Source organism: Cetorhinus maximus, chromosome 23, assembly GCF_964194155.1.
Source record: "Cetorhinus maximus chromosome 23, sCetMax3.hap1.1, whole genome shotgun sequence".
Classification (NCBI taxonomy): domain Eukaryota; kingdom Metazoa; phylum Chordata; class Chondrichthyes; order Lamniformes; family Cetorhinidae; genus Cetorhinus; species Cetorhinus maximus.
In genome coordinates this window covers 38565653-38580028 of record NC_135901.1, presented here as the reverse complement: position 1 = coordinate 38580028, position 14376 = coordinate 38565653, and the positions used below count along the sequence as shown (strand labels likewise).

At 45.4% G+C, this 14376-nt stretch overlaps 2 protein-coding genes across 3 annotated transcripts in view; one reads left to right on the top strand and one right to left on the bottom strand.

Annotated features, from left to right (window-relative positions):
- Positions 1–14376, top strand: part of LOC144697464 (uncharacterized) — a 98073-nt gene that overhangs the window by 9229 nt on the left and 74468 nt on the right. The window lies entirely within an intron of this gene.
- LOC144697486 (uncharacterized) overlaps positions 1–14376 on the bottom strand; it is a 352987-nt gene that overhangs the window by 310313 nt on the left and 28298 nt on the right. The gene's annotated exons all lie outside the window — the stretch shown is intronic.

The window sequence follows — 14376 nt, the reverse complement described above, 5'->3', positions numbered from 1 at the left end:
CAGCAGGATAGATGAGTGAGCAAATTCCTTCTTACACTTGGTACAGCTGAATGGCCTCTCCCCAGTGTGAACTCGCCGGTGCTCCAGCAGGTTGGTTGAAGTAGTGAATCCCTTCCCACACTCAGCAGGTGAACAGCCTCTCCCCAGTGTCACTGCGCCGGTGAGTTCCCAACTCAACTGGAGAATCAAATCCCTTCCCACACTCTCCACATTTCCATGGTTTCTCCCCGTTGTGACTGCATTTATGTCTCGAAAGGCCAGATGATCGGCTGAAGCTTCGTCCACACACAGAACACGTGTACGGTTTCTTCCCACGGTGAACGGTGCTTTTTCCTTCCATGTTCAAAAGCCGGTGATATTCACGTTACGATAAATTGGGCGACTCTGTCAGATCCTGATGTGATATTTGGTTTCGGTTTCCCGACTGCAAATCCTCCCCTTCTAATACCCTGTGAAATTAGTTTAAAACAGAAAAAGGGAGTGAGAGAGAACCCACAAAAATACAAAGGCAGGTTGTGAAATTGAGCTGAATGAATCTGGGAATTTGTGGGGCCGGCACTAGGAAAAAGTGACCATGAAAACTGCTGGATTGTCATAAAAACCCAACTGGTTCACTAATGTTCTTCAGGGAAGGGAACCTGCCACCCGATCTGGGCCGACACAAGACTCTGGCCTCTATGAGAGCAGAGAGAGATTGAGAGAACAAGAACGTGAGACACATAATCTTTCAAACCCTCAACCTCCCACCTAGAAGGGCCAGGGTAGCAGGTGCATGTGTACACTACCACCTCCAAATTGCCCTCCCAGTCACACACTGTCCTGACTTGTCGGACATCCAGTTCTGGATGAACAGAAATTTCCTCTATTTAAATATTGGAAAGACTGAATATATTGTCCTCATTGACCCACACAGGCTCCCGGTGAAGCAGTTCCTCCATTTAAAATTCTCATCCTTGTTCTCAAATCTTCCTCTTATTTCCAGTCACACAGATGTTTGAATCTTTTTCCACAGGCAAACATACCTTCAGGTTCTGATGAATCGAGTGACTCTGTCAGGTTTTGATCTGATGTTTGGTTTGAGTCTTCAGCCTTCAATATCCTGTAAAAAAAATTCTTCACTATCAGCCTAATATAGAAATTGAGAAGAGACAATGAGTTTGCTGTGTGTAAATCCTCCACTTCTAATATTCTGCAAAAGAAATTTACAAGACCTATATCAGAAGAGACAAACATTTCTCTTGGTTAGAGTTTTCTGTGAGTAAGTCCTCCCCTTCTAACCTCCCTGTAAAAGGAGTTTCCAAAATCCATCCCTGTCAGTCCAGGATAGAAATGCACAACATCCTCTCCTCCTGCTACCTGGACCAGGATGACCGCGCATGCACCCTGCTGCACATTGCCCCCTATAAAGATGGCGGCCGTTAATTCCGGCCACCAACCTGGTGACGCGGTCACGCAGCTGTTGACGTCTGTTTTTTGTGCAAACCCGGAACCAGAAGTTTCTTATTCGGAATTTCAGACTCTACCAGATGTTTATGAATCCTCCCCATTCAGTCCGCCTCCTCCATTACCCTCCTACAATTGGCCGTTTCGCATCGTTTGCAGAGTCAAGATGACCGCCTCTGGACAGCTGCAGCACCCACACTGCGCATGCTTCATTTACAATCCGTCACTGTGCTTGCGCAAGAGGCTCTGACGTGAGGATGGGGCACATTCCTAAACAAAAACAGAATTACCTGGAAAAACTCAGCAGATCTGGCAGCATCGGCGGAGAAGAAAAGAGTTGACGTTTCGAGTCCTCACCCTTCAGCAGAACAGTTCTGCCAAAGGGTCATGAGGACTCGAAACGTCAACTCTTTTCTTCTCCGCCGATGCTGCCAGACCTGCTGAGTTTTTCCAGGTAATTCTGTTTTTGTTTTGGATTTCCAGCATCCGCAGTAGTTTTTTGTTTTTATATATGTATATATATATATATATATAGGGGCACATTCCTGTTCGCCATGAATCCTGGTAAGAGCCCCACCATTGAACATAGGTATTTTAGATTAGAAAATTATCCTTTATGATCCGATTATGATTGCAGCCATACCGCGAAGATATAAAATTATTAAATCAATGAATGCAGCAGCCATTAACAGCAGGACAAAGCCCAACAGTTAGATGTGAACTCATTGGAGTCTCAGTAGGTGTGCTAAACAAGTGATTATTTTTATATTTGGAACATTTAAACCACGTTTTGTTAGTAGTAATGCAAAAGCATCAGACCCTTTGAACTTTTAGAGCTGGACTGTTCACAGGTATGGAAGCTGAGTACATCCCATTGCGCACATGAAGTACCTGAATGGTCTATCTCCAGTGGTGCTTTGTTTTCATTATTTATTCACGGGACATGCGCTTCCCTGGCTTGGCAAGCATTTATTGCCCATCTCTAGTTGCCCTTGAGAAGGTGGTGGTGAGCTGCCTTCTTGAACAGCTGCAGTCCATGCGGTCTAGGTACACCCACAGTGCTGTTAGGGAGGAAGTTCCAGGATTTTGACCCAGCGACAGTGAAGGAGCGATGATATATTTCCAAGTAAGCATGGTGAGTGTTTTGGAGGGGAACTTCCAGGTGGTGGTGTTTCCATCTATCTGCTGCCCTTGACTTTCTAGGTGGTAGCAGTCCTGGGTTTGGAAGGTGTTGTCCATGGAAACTTGGCGAATTCCTGCAGCGCATCTTGTAAATGCTACACACTGCTGCTACTGTGCGTCGGTAGTGGAGGGAGTGAATGTTTGTGTATATATGCTAATCAAGTGAGCTGCTTTGTCCTGGATGGTGTTAGGCTTCTTGAGTGGGAGCTGCATTCATCCAGGCAAGTGGGGAGCATTTCATCACAGCCCTGACTTGTGCCTTGTAGATGGCGGACAGGCTTTGGGCAGTCAGGAGGTGAGTTAATCTTTGCACTATTCCCAGCCTTTGACCTGCTCTTGAAGCCATTCTCAGTCTGACCTCCCTGTCTTTGGCCTTCCACATTATTCCTTTGGAGTTCAACGGAAGCTCAGAGAACAGAACCTCATCTGTCGATCAGAAACTCAAGCATGAGAAGCTCATCTTTGATCAGACACTTTACAATCTTCCAGATTTAACAATCATTTCAATGATTACAATTCGGAACCACGACTCCCTTTATTTCAAACAGCAGGTGCTCATAATCGTTTTGCTGTTACCATTTATTCCCCTCGGGGCCTGTCTGTTGTTTCTTCTCTTATCAATTAGTTTTTTGCCTTGTCACATTATCACAATTCTGTCACCAACACCCCCTTTGTCATTTAATCATTCTTGCCTTCCACCCTATGATAATGTTCATTCCTGATCTCGGTCTCTATTTCTCCTGACTCTGTACTTGTTTGTAAACTATTAAATCTCTAAATTCTTCCAGTTTTGATAAAAGGGCACTGACCTAAAACACTCACTTCGTTTCACTCTCCATGGAATCTTTTTGACCTGCTAAGTATTTCCAACATTTTCTGTTGGAAATCAAACAGGGAATTGCATATGTCAAGGAATCGGTATGACCACTGCACTATGGAAATCAGTGTCAAACCACCCTGGACCGACGGGAACTGAACCATACATCTCTCACTCCAATTCACAAATGGAAAAAAACTGGAAATACTCAGCAGATCAATTGGAGACTGTGGAGAGCAAAACAGTTAATGGTTCAGGTCTCTGAGCTTCCATCAGAACTGGAATTAAAGGAGAGAGATGCAACAGATTTTCAGAAAGTTCACAGACAAGGAAAGGGGGAGAGGGAAAGGACAGAAGAGAAGGCTTGTGATCGGTTGGGAGGCAGGTGAGATTACTTAACACAAGGGATGAGGATGTAAGTTAAAACCAATGGTGATGGAACTAGGAAAGAAACTAAAGGTGACAGAGCTATTCTGTAACCACCATCTATTTCGGCTCTGATTGGAAATGTGTTGCTTCTCTTTTGACCCATTTCACTTGTATTCAACATTGAAAACTCTCAATCCTTCTTTACCGTACCGTGATGATGTAGTGGTATTATGGCTGGGCTAGTAATCCAGAGACCCAGAATAATGTTCGAATTCTGCTATGGCAGATGGTGGAATTCGAATTCAATGGCAATCTGGAATTGAAAGTCTAATGATGACCATGAAACCATTGTCGATTTTTGTAAAATCCCACCTGGCTCACTAATGTCCTTACCTGGTCTGGCCTACATGTGATTCCAGACCCACAGCAATGTGATTGACTCTGAAATGTCCTCTGAGGCCACTCAGTTGTATCAAACCGCTACAAAGTCTCAAAAAAGGAATGAAACCAGATGGACCACCCAGCATCGACCTAGGCACCGGAAATGACAACGGCAATCTCAGCCCTGCAAAGTCCTCCTTATTAACGTCTGGGGGCCAGTGCCAGAATTAGGAGAGCAGTCTCATAGACTAGCGAAGCAACAGCCTGATATAGTCATCCTCACGGAATCAGACCTTACAGATAATGTCCCAGACATCACCATCACCATCCCTGGGTATGTCCTGTCCCACCGTCAGGACAGGCCCAGCAGAGGTGGCAGCACAATGGTATATAGTCGGGAGGGAGTTGCCCTGGGAGTCCTCGACATCGACTCTGGACCCCATGAAGCCTCTTGGCATCAGGTCAAACATGGGCAAGGAAACCTCCGGCCGATTACCACGGACCATCCGCCCTCAGCTGATTCATCAGTGCTCCTCAATGTTGAACACCACTTGGAGGAAGGATAGTGGCAAGGGCGCAGAGTGTACTCTGGGTGGGGGACTTCAATGTCCATCACCAAGGGTGGTTTGGTAGCACCACTACTGACCAAGCTGGCCAATTCCAAAGGGATATCACAACTAGACTGGGTCTGCAGCGGGTGGTGAGGGAACCAACAAGAGGGAAAAACACACTTGACCTCATCATCATCAACCTGCCTGCTGCAGATGCATCTGTCCATGACAGTATCGGTAGGAGTGATCACCGCACAGTCCACATGGCGACGAACTCTCATCTTCACATTGAGGATACCTTCCATCATTTGTGTGGCACTACCACTGTGCTAAAAGGGATAGATTTGAACAGGTCTAGCAGCTCAAGACTGGGCACCCATGAGGCGCTGTGGTCCACCATCAGCAGCAGAATTGTACACAAACACAATCTGTAACCTCATGGCCTGACATATCCCCCACTCGGCCATTACCATCAAGCCAGGGGATCAACCCTGGTTCAGTGAAGAGTGCAGGAGGGCATGCCAGGAGCAGCACCAGGCACACCTAAAAAGTGAGGTGTCAACCTGGTGAAGCTGTAACACAGGACTACTTGGGTGCCAAACAGCATAAGCAGTAAATGATAGACAGAACTCAGCAATCTCACAACCAACGGGTCAGAACTAAGCTCTGCAGTCCCGCCACATCCAGTCGTGTATGATGGTGGACAATTAAGCAGCTCACTGACGGAGGAGGCTTCACAAATATCCCCATCCTCAATAATGGAGGAGCCCAGCACAAGAGTGCAAAAGATAAGGCTGAAGCATTCGCAACAACCTTCAGCCAGAAGCGTTAAGTGGATGATCCATCCCGGCCTCCTCCGGACGTCCCCAGCATCACAGATGCCAGTCTTCAGCCAATTCAATTCACTCCACGTGATATCAAGAAATGGCTGAAGGCGCTGGATACTGCAAAGACTATGGGCCCTGACAATATCCCGGCAATGGTACTGAAGACGTGTGCTCCAGAACTTGCCCCGCCCCTAGCCAAGCTGGCCCAGTACAGCTACAACACTGGCATCTACCCGGCTATGTGGAAAATTGCCCAGGTATGTCCTGTACACAAAAAGAAGGACAAATCCAATCAAGCCAATTACTGCCCCATCAGTCTACTCTCGGTCATCAGTAAGGTAATGGAAGGGGTCATCAACAGTGCTATCAAGCGGCACTTGCTTAGCAATAACCTGCTCAGAGAATGCCAGTTTGGGTTCTACCAGGGCCACTCATTACAGCCTTGGTTCAAATACGGACAAATGAGCTGAACTCCAGAGGTGAGGTTAGAATGACTGCCGTTGACATCAAGGCAGCATTTAACCGAGTGTGGCATCAAGGAGCCCTAGCAAAACTGGAGTAAATGGGAATCAGAGGGAAAATTCTCTGCTGGTTGGAGTCATACCTAGCACAAAGGGAGATGGTTGTGGTTGTTGGAGGTCAGTCACCTCAGCTCCAGGACATCACTGCAGGAGTTCCTCAGGGTAGTGTCCTAGGCCCAAACATCTTCAGCTGCTTCACCAATGACATTCCTTCCATCATAAGGTAAGAAGCGGGGATGTTCGCTGATGATTGCACAATGTTCAGCACCATTCGTGACTCCTCAGATACTGAAGCAGTCCATGTCCAAATGCAGCAAGACCTGAACAATATCCAGGCATGGGCTGACAAGCGGCAAGCAACATTTACACCACATAATTGTCAGACAATGACCATCTCAAACAAGAGAGAACCCAACCATCGCCCATTGATGTTCAATGGCACTACCATCGCTGAATCCCCCACTATCAACATCATGGGGGTTACCTTTGACCAGAAACTGAACTGGACTAGCCATATAAATACTGTGGCTACAACAGCAGGTCAGAGGCTACAAATCCTATGACCAGTAACTCATCTCCTGACTCCCCAAAGCCTGTCCACCATCTACAAGGCACAAGTCAGGAGTGTGGTGGAATACTCCACGCTTGCCTGGATGAGTGCAGCTCCCACAGCACTCAAGAAGCTTGACACCGTCCAGGAAAAAGCAGCCCACTTGATTGACACCACATCCACAAACATTCACTCCCTCCACCACCGACACACAATGTGTGCCATCTACAAGATGCACTTCAGGAATTCACCAAGGCTCCTTCAACAGCACCTTCCAAAGCCACAACCACTACCATCTAGAAGGACAAGGGCAGCAGATAGATGGGAACACCACCACCTGGAAGTTGCCCTCCAAGTCACTCACCACCCTGACTTGGAAATCTATTACCGTTCCTTCACTGTCACTGGGTCAAAATCCTGGAACTCCCTTCCTAACAGCACTGTGGGTGTATCTGCACTACATGGACTGCAGCGGTTCAAGAAGGCTGCTCACCACCACCAAGGGCAACTAGGGATGGGTAATAAATGCTGGCCCAGCCAGCAAAGCCCACATCATGAGAATTAATTTTTAAAAAGTATCAGCGTAAAAGATAAAACAGGAGATTGGCCCTTTCTACGTATATCCTACAACAACAACAACAACTTATATTTATAAAGCGCCTTTAACCTGTTGAAACGTCACAAGGCGTTCCCTAGGATTATTATATAACAAAGTATGACACGAAATCTCATATTCGGTCAGATGACTAAAAGCTCGGTCAAAGGGGGAGGCTTTAAGAACTGTCTTAAAGGAGGAAAGTATCAATTTCATGTTCCAGCTAACAGCAATGGATCTTCTCATTGGTGAAGAAGTCGCTTGTGTTCAACCGAAACAGACCATTTGGTCGGAGAAACTTGTGTCTGGTGAAAGAGATCGGGAATGAAAAAAAAAGAAGACAAAAGTAACCCTCATAAGTCAAATGTCAAACATTATCGGTAGTTTCCCTGATGTCCAATTATTCAGATTAGGCGCTTTCATCGGACCAACAGCAAATAGAGTGGAGGGTTTTGGAAATTGAAAGTTACACATGAGCAGCTTGTGGGGCTATTTCACCTCACTGTCAACTTCATCTTCCAGCTCACAGCAACCGTTGTTTTCATTGGCTGAAGAAGTCGTTTGTGTTGAACCTAAACAAGCTGTTTTGTGATGAAAGAGATCTGAAATGAAAAAAATATATAGGCAAAAGCAGCGTAGATAAGCCAAATCGAAATGCTCTTTGACAGTTTCCCTCATGGTTAGGATTCCCCGTGGCCTGGGTTTGATTCCTGGTTGAGGAAGGAAATTTTATTGGTCTTGTGAAATTGTTAAAACGAGTGTAAATTACTGATTGATTGAAAATATTGAACAGCTCGACCAGAATCAATGGGATGAGAGTTGAAGTTTCGCCTCAGAGCGGAAACATCACACTTGGAACAAGTCGAGAACTAACACAGAGGCAGAGTGAGGGAATGAAAGGAGAGAAGAGAAGTCGGTTTGCAAAGCTATGACCATAGGGATGTTAGTGCGAGGCAAAATATGGGTGAGAGAAGGATACATTTTGCTGCCTCCTGTTTGCACTGGCACAAATATCACTCCTGATGGACCAACCAATCACTACTGCTCTTTGAAAGCAGCACGCCCGGCCGAATGGCCTCTTTCTGTGCTGTAACTTTCTATAATTTTAAGTTTCCCAACAGCACGGGTCATTCTGCCATTTTATAACCCACTTGAGTGAGATGTACTTTCTTACCTTGTATTCGGCTCTTTTGAAACCAAAACACGGAGCAAATTCAGTGAGTTTTCTTGTCATTTCCAGCACAAGATTTGTCACGAGACTAATTGAACGATACATTAATGATGTCAATCCTTCACTGGAGCTCACCGCGTCCAAAGAGCACTGTTACCATCAGCCTGTTATGTACCTTCTTGCAGTACATCTGCCGAACAATATAAGCTTATCACAGCTCTGCTTTCTTCACATTGAAATCCAGTATGAAAATATGAACAATTTCAAAGCTGAACAACGTACACAAGACTGGAAGGAGAATGTGACTGTGGATAATCGGCACTGTGCACATTCCTGTAATCAGTATCTGGGGGAATCAGGAAGATGAAATCCTGGTGCCTGTTGTCTGCAAGCCTTACATTCTTACAAATCTTACATTCCCATGAACTGACTGTGTCTGCATCAATCAGCTAATTGACCTGGGAGCTGGACGGGCAGAGGGAGCTGGAGGCGAGGCAGAGACAGAAGCAGAAAGAGATGCGACATGAAAGTGCCTTGAATTTGATGTCTGTCAGTTGTTTTCAGTGGTGAATGTCTGCCTTGCAGCGATTAGTTGGTGTTTTTTTTAAATCAGCAAGATTTTAGAAATATTGCAGTGCCCAACATGGGGATCAAACCCACGATCCTGTGCTTAAAAGTGTCCTGCTGTGCTGGCTGAGCTAGCCAGTCATGTAAACAAAACAATTCCAATATCCCAGCACACCTGTGGCTTTCTACTTGATACCTCAGCTTGTTCTGAATTTCAAAGTGTCGAAGGTAATCGATGTACAAAAGCCCCAAGGCTGCAATGCATTCCTCTCAGTCATTAATAACATCATTCACATCTTCCACTTCTTAGCTGCACCTCCTTCCAAACATTGTGATCCATTTTCCTCAGGCTTTGTTCCTGGGTTTAATATTTATCTGCATTGTGCCCTCATTTTTAAATGAGATTCACTTCAGTATCCAACACAAATTGAATTCCAAACCAGCCGGACAAACAATGGAAAGCAAATCACTCGGCAACACAAATCCCATGGTGCTCATTTTCAGATTCACAACAGTCAGCTTTTCAATAAAATGAAGGAATTTTACAGTGAAAAGATTTAGAAAGTTTATGTGACTTTTATTGTGACTCACTCACTCGGGTATTCTGTAAATGCTGCTCGGAGGCTTAGTGGCCGCGGTATCATCTACCTACATTTTTTCTGAGCCTGTGCTCAGTGTATTGGGAGGTTTGGCCCGGGTTGGAGTATCTTGCATCCCAGGGCTGGGCAGTAACCCGCTGATTGAAGCTGCAGTCGCCGCTTTCTGCTGGCAGCGAGTGATTGGAGAGCGTGGGCCAGAATATTGCTGCTTTGCTGCTTTTCCCTGTCTCACTCACTGTGGAGCTGAGGAAGAGATAATAATTGATGGGTTTGTTTCAATCCAATATTTTCATAGATTTCTAATGAGTTAGAAGTAGGTCCAAATCTTTACTCACTATATTTGACAGAAAAATTGATTTAAAAAAAAGCTGTTTGTGTGGGAGCTCACTAGATAACAGTAGATCTGGCACCATTTTGGGGAGATTATTTTACAGCCCAAGTACCCAATGACAACCCGGAACTGTGTGACAATGAATACTGATGGAGGTAAAACACTAAAAGCTTCACCCTTGGATGGTTTTGAATCAATAAACCTTTCAGTTAATAGGCAAACACACTGACCAACTGCACCACAGAGACTTATACAAGTTTGGTCTACAAGGTATCCTAACCAGGCTGTCAATGAGACTAATCTTCAGATTGTCACTACCCAGATGATCATCATTCGCTATCAGTTTTCATCTTCCAAAATAAAGGTTGGGACATTCATTGTGGATACATGGAAACAGTCTGATCCCACCCACTGCAGACACATCCATATCACCGGGAACCAGCTCTCCTACAACCAGTGCTGTCTCCCTTCGAGCCTTTCAGCATCTTGTCTGTTACCAAGTATTCTGATTGTCCCGAGGCCAATATTGGGTTTGAATTCCTGATGTGCAAAAACGAGAATCCTTTCAAAGTCTCAGATCAGTTAATTTCACTGATAACATCAGAGTCAATGTTCCAGCGTCTTGAAAAAGGGAAAAGTGCCTTGACTGTCCCTGGTCAGTCGGACAGTTCACCCTTCATTCTCCTCTGATTCCATTCCTTAAAGGGGATTTTATTTTTCTTCTTGAGTTCCCTGACCACATCTGGCAGCATCTTTGGATTGAGAGGCGTAATTAACAATTCAGATGCTGTACAGTTCTGACGAAAGGCTACAGACCTGAAATGAAAATGATGTCTCTCTCTCCACAGATGGTACCAGCTCTGCTGAGAATTCCAGCATTTTCTGTTTTTATTTCAGATAACCAGCATCTTCAGTGCTTTGCTTTTCTTTACCTGATTAGTGAAACATATAAGATCCTGAGAGTACTTGACAGGGCCATTGTGGAGAGGAAGTTGCCTCTTGTGGGAGAATCTAGAACTCGGGATCGCTGTTTAAAAATAAGGGGTCACCTATTTAAAACAGAGATGAGCAATTTTTTTTCTCACAGGGTCGTGAAACTTTGGAACTCTCTTCCTGAAAAGGCTGTGGAAGCAAAGTCTTTGAATATTTTTAAGGCAGAGGTGGATATATTCTTTATAAGCAAGGGGGTGATAGGTTATTTGGGGGTAGGCGGGATACAGATTTTAGGTTGCTATCAGATCAGCCATGATCTTATTAAATGGCAGAGCAGGCTTGAAGGGCCTAATGGCCTACTCCTGCTAGTGCTAAGAATGTGGAGCCCATTACCAGTAGATTTCGAGGTCCATGTCTGAGCTGAAAACATATAGGTAAACCGACACTGTAAACAGATTGTTCACCAGCTGGAAATGGAATGGGATTTGCTCTATCATCCCATTTACTGACACAGCAACACAGTCTCACTGGTGGGAGACCATTCAGATACTTCACATGTGCAAAGGGCTTTATTCAATTTGCCCACATGTTAACACCCCAACTTTAAAAGTTCAAAGGATTTGATCCACAATCACAGCATCGCTACTGACAAGATACGGTTTAAATGTCCCATGTATAGGAGTGGGAGGTGAAGTCATTAGCTCACCACATCTGCTGAGACTCCACTGAGTTCAGGTATAACTGTAGGGATTTGTTCTGCTGATCATAACATCCAGGAGAGAAGTGTCGTGGAGCCCAGAGCAACATGGCCATTGCATCAATTGATTTAACAATTTTATTTCTTGCCCCTATGGCACCTATCGTATTCCGATTACAGGAGGTAGATATTCTACAATTTGTTCTTTCAATGGCGGGGCGCTCACCCAGCTTTCACTGCGGGATAGAATATGCCCTATCCTCCTTGCGCATGCGCATTTCGGCAGGTGTTCGGAGCATGCGCATTACGATGTTTTATAAGCATGCGCAGTGCTGGTCTGTGGCTGCAGCTGCTCAGAGTGGGTGAAAGAATGTCCAGCGGAGCAAACTAACAGAGTTAGTGGGTGTGTGAGGAGGAATGGAACCAGTGCAGTGGGAAGGGAGGCTTCATAAAGACACAGCGCAGGCCACAGACCCTAAATAACAAGGTACCGGTCTTGTGTTTGCAGAGAACGGGCCGAAAAGGCCGGATTTCTCCCTTCGCCAGGCCCGGGTAACGGCCGCCATCTTTATAGGAGGCAATGTGCAGCATGGCGCATGCGCGGTCATCCTGGTCCAGGTAGCAGGAGGAGAGAATGTTGTGAATTTCTACCCTGGACTTACAGGGATGGATTTTGGAAACTCCTTTTACAGGGGGTTAGAAGGGGAGGTTTTACACACAGCAAATTCAAAGCAGGAGAAATGCGTGTCTGTTCTGAATTTCTACCCTGGACTGACAGTGATGACTTTTATAACTCCTTTTTTACAGGGTAATGGAAGGGGATTCTCAGACAGGAAACTCAAATGAAACATCACATCAAAGTCTGACAGAATCACTCGATTCATCAGGTCCTGGATATTATCAGACTTGGAGTGTAAGCATTGAGTTCCAGATCATTACCACTCATTGTGTGAAATGTCTTCCTCACATCCCCCCTGTAGATATTGCCCCAAATCTTAAATCTGTGTCTATAATCCTTTTACGATCACCGAATGGGAACAGCTTTTCTTTGACTACCTGATGTAAACCACTCATAATCTTGTACACCTCTATCAACTCTCCCCTCAATCTACTTTGCTCCAAGGAGAACAACGCCAGTTTCTCCAGCCTAACCTTGCAACTAAAATCCCCAATCCCTCGATCCATTCTGTTAAATCTCCTCTGTCCCCGCTCAAGGACTCTCGCATCCTTCATAATTTGTGGTGATCACTGGTTTGCATAGACCCAGATGTTCTGTGTCTGTGTCTGTGACATCATCACACATCGACAATTACGTGGTGACATCATCACACATGGACAATTACACGGTGACATCACCCCCCTCCCCGGGTATTTCCTCAACTGGGAGATTTTTCTCTGACTCCAGTGCTTCGGACATCTTTCTAGCTGCAGATGATGAAGGAACAGTGATATATGCCCAAATCAACAACTACAATTTGTACTTATGTTGCTCCTTTTGAATAATAGAATGATCCAAGACGTCTCACAGAAATGTTCAAATGCAACATTTACACTGAGCCACATAAGGAGCAAAGATTGGCCAGCGGGGTTAGTTTTAAGGAATATATTAAAGGAGGAAAGAAAGGTAGAGAGGAGATGTTCAAGGAGCAAATTCCACAGCTCATGGACCTGGAGCTGAAGGTGCAGCCAACAAAGTTAGAACAGTTAAAATCAGGAATGCTCAGAAAGCCAGGAATAGAGGAGTGCGGATATCTCGGAGGGTTGTGAGGCCGAAGGAGATTACAGAGATCGGGAGGGGCCATGGAGGAATAGGAAATAAGGGCGGGAACTTGAAAATTGTGTTGTTTCTTAACCCTGAGCCTTTGTAGGTCAGCGAGCTCAGGGGTGATGGGTGAACAAGACTTGGTGCGAGTAAGCACACGGGCAGCAGAGTTTTAGATGACCTCAAGATTACAGGGAGGTTGAATGTGGGAGGCCAGCTAGGGGTGCATTAGGACAGTTAAGTCTAGAGGTAACAAAGGAATGGGTGAGAGTTTCAGCAACAGATGAGCTGAGACTGGGCTGGAGTCGGGCGATGTTACTGAGGTGGAAATAGGCGGTCTTGGTGATGATGCAGATATGTGTTTGGAAGCTCATCTTGGGGTGAAATATTTCACCATGGTTGTGAACAGCCTGATTCAGTCTCAGACAGTTGTCAGGGAGAGGGATGGAGTCGGTGACTGGGGATTGGAGTTTGTAGTGGGGACTGAAGACAATGACTTCAGTCTTCCCAATATTTAAATGGAGGAAATTTCTGTTAATCCAGTACTGGATGTCAGACAAGTCGGGACTGTGTGTGACTTGGAGGGGAACTTGGAGTAGTTGCTGTTCACCTGCACATACAACCCTCAACCTTCTCGTGGGTGGACACAGAGGGTTTGGATGGCTTTGTCAAAGGTTGGGTTTAAACACCCTCTCGCCCCCCTCTCCTCCCATAGAGGCCAGTGTCCTGAGTGTGCCCAGACCGGGTGGCAAGTTCCCTTCCCTGAAAGTCATTAGTGAACCAGTTGGGTTTTTACGACAATCCAGCAGTTTTCATTGTCACTCTTTCCTAGTGCCGGCCCCACAAATTACCAGATTCATTCAGCTCAATTTCACAACCTGCCTTTGTGTTTTTGTGGGTTCTCTCTCACTCCCTTTTTTCTGTTTTAAGTCAATTTCACAGGGTGTTTGGAGGGGAAAATGTGCAGTTATGAACTTGAAACAGCACATCAAGACCTAACAGATTTGGAATATCTATCGTAACCTGAATATCATCGGATTTTGAACATGGAAGGAAAAAGCACCATTCACCATGTGGAGA